The following is a 5,519-nucleotide window of genomic DNA, read 5'->3' on the forward strand; positions in this document are numbered from 1 at the left end:
TAAGGAGCGGACCATGGACTTGGATTAATTGAGATGGGTTAAATGAGAATGGGATCTAAGGGATATAAATATCCCCTAAACCCAAAATATCTTCATTTCCATCTTATCCTTTCACACTTCCAAAACACACACACACCACACACTACAACCGCCGGCCGGCCGGAAGAGAGAAAGGCGGCAGATCCGAGGGAGAGAGAGAGAGATTAGTTGTGATAACGAGTAAACAAGACCCAAACAAGCTCAAAAAGGTATGATTCTTGATCTTTGAAGTTTAAAGATCCGAGCTTTTAGTGTATAAACGACCGAAAATGGTCGGGAAGCGTAGTGGGTGATGTTGGACCGTAACAAGGGTGTTAAAATCGCTCGAAATGTTGGACAGAAACCGAAACAGCGGCTATCTGGGCAACTTCGCCTCATCTGGGCAACTTCGCCTTCAAAGCGATGAACTTCGCCTGCAAGCCAAGTTCGCCTGATGAACTTCGCCTGCAAGCTAAGTTCGCCTGATGGCAACTTCGCTGTAAAGCTCCAGGAGGAAGCTAGCTCGGATCTTTCAGGAGGAAGCCTTTGAAGAAGAGACTCACGCAAGCTCCAATCCTTACTTTACCCGATGGCGACGAGGATTTCGTTGTTTGTGCTGATGCCTCGCATCAAGGGTTAGGTTGCGTGTTGATGCAACGAGGGAAGGTGATAGCCTACGCGTCTAGGCAGTTGAAGGTCCATGAGAGTACTTATCCGACGCATGATTTGGAGTTAGCAGCTGTAGTGCATGCTCTCAAGATATGGAGGCATTATCTGTACGGTACTAAGTGTACTATCTATACAGATCATAAGAGTTTAAAGTACTTCTTCGAACAGAAAGAATTGAACATGAGGCAGAGAAGATGGTTAGAATTGATAAAGGATTACGACTGTGAGATTAAGTATTACCCCGGTAAAGCTAACGTGGTCGCTGATGCGCTAAGTCGTAAGAATGAGGAAGTCATTGCAGCAGTGAAGTCATACAAGTTGATCATGAACCCGAGTCTTTTTGAAGAAATCGTCAAGGTGCAGTCGGAGGTGTTAGTAGATGAAGGGTTAGTAAAGAAAGAAAGGATTTATGGCCAGCAAGACGAGTTGATGGAAAACACTCATGGAGTTAAAACTAGGTTCGACCGTATGTGGATCCCACGCTATGGTGATCTTAGAAGTCGAATCTTAGATGAAGCTCATAAGTCAAGGTACTCAATCCATCCTGGAGCTACAAAGATGTACCAAGACTTGAAAAGAGATTACTGGTGGCCAGGAATGAAGAATGATGTATTGATTATGTTAGTAAGTGCTTAACTTGCTTACAAGTCAAAGCCGAGCACCAAAAGCCTTATGGGAAGATGCAACCGCTAGAGATACCTGAGTGGAAATGGGAACACATCACCATGGATTTCATAACTAAGCTACCTCGTACAGCTAAGCAACATGATACCATCTGGGTGATTGTGGACCGTTTGACCAAGAGTGCTCACTTTCTGCCCATACGAGAGGCCATCTCGTCAGAAACGTTAGCAAGCTTGTTCATCAAAGAAGTTGTAACCAAGCATGGGGTACCGTTATCGATCGTGTCTGATAGAGATACACGGTTTACTTCGAGGTTCTGGAAGAAATTCCATGAAGCTATGGGGACGAGGTTGAACATCGGTACGGCGTATCATCCTCAAACTGATGGACAGTCTGAAAGGACGATCCAAACCCTTGAGGATATGCTACGTGCTTGTGTTTTAGATTTTGGTGGAAGTTGGGATGATCATCTGCATCTGGCAGAGTTCTCCTATAACAACAGTTACCATTCAAGTATTGGTATGCCACCGTTTGAGATGCTTTACGGTAGACGATGTAGAACCCCGGTGTGTTGGGGTGAGATTGGTCAGAAAGAAATGGGAAGCCTAGAAGTGGTTCAGGAAACGTCTTCAAAGTTCGATCTGATCAAAGCAAGATTGAAAGCCGCGCAAGACAGTCAAAAGTCTTATGCAGATAAGCGGCGACGACCAATTGAGTTTAACGTGGGTGACTATGTGATGCTCAAGGTCTCGCCTTGGAAGGGGATTATCCGTTTTAGGAAAAGAGGAAAGTTGAGTCCGAGGTACATTGGACCGTTCAAGATTGTATATCGTGTGGGTGAAGTAGCTTATAAACTGGATTTACCCGATGAGTTAGAAGGAATTCATTCAACCTTCCATGTTTCTCATCTGAGGAAGTGTCTAGCTGATAACACGTCTCACGTGCCATTGATGGATATTGAGGTTGATGAACAATTGAACTACATCGAGCAACCGATAGAGATCGTTGATCGCAAGGAGAAGCAGCTTCGTCACAAGATTATACCTTTGGTAAAAGTGATATGGAAACACCGCAAAGGATCGGATGCTACTTGGGAAGCCGAGGATGAGATGCGCAAGTTTTACCCTAGTTTGTTTATGTAATAGTTAGGTTTCGGGGACGAAACCTCTTTAAGGGGGGAAGACTTGTAACATCCTAAAATTTATAATGTTGAATAAAGGAAGTTATGTTTAGTGATTTCTCGTAATTAATTAAGGTCGGGTAAGGAGTGGACCATGGACTTGGATTAATTGAGATGGGTTAAATGAGAATGGGATCTAAGGGATATAAATATCCCCTAAACCCAAAATATCTTCATTTCCATCTTATCCTTTCACACTTCCAAAACACACACACACCACACACTACAACCGCCGGCCGGCCGGAAGAGAGAAAGGCGGCAGATCCGAGGGAGAGAGAGAGAGATTAGTTGTGATAACGAGTAAACAAGACCCAAACAAGCTCAAAAAGGTATGATTCTTGATCTTTGAAGTTTAAAGATCCGAGCTTTTAGTGTATAAACGACCGAAAATGGTCGGGAAGCGTAGTGGGGATGTTGGACCGTAACAAGGGTGTTAAAATCGCTCGAAATGTTGGACAGAAACCGAAACAGCGGCTATCTGGGCAACTTCGCCTTCAAAGCGATGAACTTCGCCTGCAAGCCAAGTTCGCCTGATGAACTTCGCCTGCAAGCTAAGTTCGCCTGATGGCAACTTCGCTGTAAAGCTAAGTTCTCCTAACTGGCAACTTCGCCTAAAGCTAAGTTCGCCTGATGACAACTTCGCTGTAAAGCTAAGTTCGCCTGATAACTTCGCCTAGAGCTAAGTTCGCCTGAGGTTTAACTTCGCCTAAAGCTGTAACATCCTAAAATTTATAATGTTGAATAAAGAAAGTTATGTTAGTGATTTCGCGTTTTTAATTATTAATATCGGGTAGGAGCGGGTCATGGACTTGGATTAATTGAGATAGGATAAATGAGAATGGGATTTCAGGGATATAAATACCCCCAAAATCCCAAAATATCTCATTTCTCACCAAACTCCACACACACTCCACACACTCCTCAAAACACACACATAACCGACCGAGATCCGAAGTCGAGACCCGAGATTTTGCTGGTAGATCTGAGTTGGAAAGGTAAGAACTAATCCCGCAAAGCTATTATTACTGAAAATGGTTAGGATTTGACGGGTTAATCGGACCCGAAACACAACTGCCCAAATCGGACCCCTAAAACGTCGATTTTAGGCCGATTTGATGGTTGGGATTTGTAGGCGCCGATCATACGATTCCGTGGGTACCAAAATCGAGTTATTTGGCTAAGAAACGAAGGAGTTATGGGCAAACAGATCTGCAGCGCGACAACTTCGCCTTCATCTGGGCAACTTCGCCTTCAAGCGATGAACTTCGCCTGCAAGCTAAGTTCGCCTGATGAACTTCGCCTGCAAGCCAAGTTCGCCTGATGATAAGTTCGCCTGAAGCCAAGTTCGCCTGATGGCAACTTCGCTGAAATGATAACTTCGCCTAAAAGCCAAGTTCGCCTGAGGGTTAACTTCGCCTAAAAGCCAAGTTCGCCTGAGGTTTAACTTCGCCTAAAAGCCAAGTTCGCCTGAGGTTTAACTTCGCCTAAAAGCCAAGTTCGCCTAAGGTTTAACTTCGCCTAAAAGCCAAGTTCGCCTGAGGTTTAACTTCGCCTAAAAGCCAAGTTCGCCTAAGGTTTAACTTCGCCTGAAGCCAAGTTCGCCTAAGGTTTAACTTCGCCTGAAGCCAAGTTCGCCTAAGGTTTAACTTCGCCTAAAGTGAAGTTCGCTTAGAAAATAAATTAAAAAAACCTAATGGAAAATGTGTTAAGACAGTTATCGAAAATAAAATTTTTCCAAGCTGACCTGGCAGCTTAACCCCAGCCAGGGGCTCTGCCCCTTGGACCCCGCTAGGGGCTGCCGCCCCTAGAACCCCGCTGCCAGGGGCGCTGCCCCCGGACCCCCGTTCGTTGTGGGTCATATATAGATAGAAATACAAAACGAGAAGTAGTAGTTAATTGATATGTGTAAATATTATACAGTTAGCCGAGCCCAGTTAAAGAAAGGAATTACGATCAACGGCGATCGTAACAGGATCCAGGTGAGTTTCTAGCCCCATTCCTTGTTATGTTTTCGGGGCTGTGTGCATACTTGATGTGTTGTTAATACATTTATCCTAAGTGATAAGTGTATGCCATATGTGATATATGTGATATGTATGAATGATTGCTTGATGGTTCGTGAACGATCTTCGGATATTGCACGTACTGTCAGGTTGTAACGTTATAAAGCCATATGCGATATATGTGATATGTATGAATGATTGCTTGATGGTTCGTGAACGATCTTCGGATATTGCACGTACTGTCAGGTTGCAACGTTATAAATATGGCAAGTATGATATGTATGTTTATGTGTATGAACGTAATAAAGTTAATAAAAGAAGGAAATGACGGTTGTATGGTTGTATGGTTACGAAAAGGGTACCAGACCCTAATAATATCTGTGATGTTAGGGACCAGACCCTCATAATATCTGTGATGTTAGGGACCAGACCCTTATAATATCTGTGATGTTAGGGACCAGACCCTAATAATATCTGTGATGTTAGGGACCAGACCCTCATAATATCTGTGATGTTAGGGACCAGACCCTTATAATATCTGTGATGTTAGGGACCAGACCCTTATAATATCTGTGATGTTAGGGACCAGACCCTTATAATATCTGTGACGTTAGGGACCAGACCCTTATAATATCTGTGAGGTTATAGGGCGAAAGGCTCTTTAAAACGTATGATTATGAATGTAAAGAAAGTATGTAAGTAAGAAAGAAAGTATGTAAGTAAGAATGAAGGTATGAGTACTTATGTGTGTATAAAAGAAAGTTATGAGGTTAAGTACGTATGTATGTAAGAAGGTGTTGTATAGTATTGTATGATTAACTAGAACTCACTCAGCGTAGCTGACTTTTAGTATGCACGCAGGTGAGTAGGTTGAGACAGCTGGCTTGAGTGGAGGACACATGGCAGAAGACTAAAGCCTGGCATCTGAAGATCTGATATGTTTTATAAGTTATGTTTTGATTTTGAAAGACAAGAGGAATGTTTTAAGACATGATTATGAATCGATATGTAATGTTTTATGAAAG

This window comes from Bidens hawaiensis, unplaced genomic scaffold (assembly GCF_021521415.1).
Source record: "Bidens hawaiensis isolate Kalapana, Puna unplaced genomic scaffold, B.hawaiensis_p1.1 tig00018610_1, whole genome shotgun sequence".
In the NCBI taxonomy this organism is placed as follows: Eukaryota; Viridiplantae; Streptophyta; class Magnoliopsida; order Asterales; family Asteraceae; genus Bidens; species Bidens hawaiensis.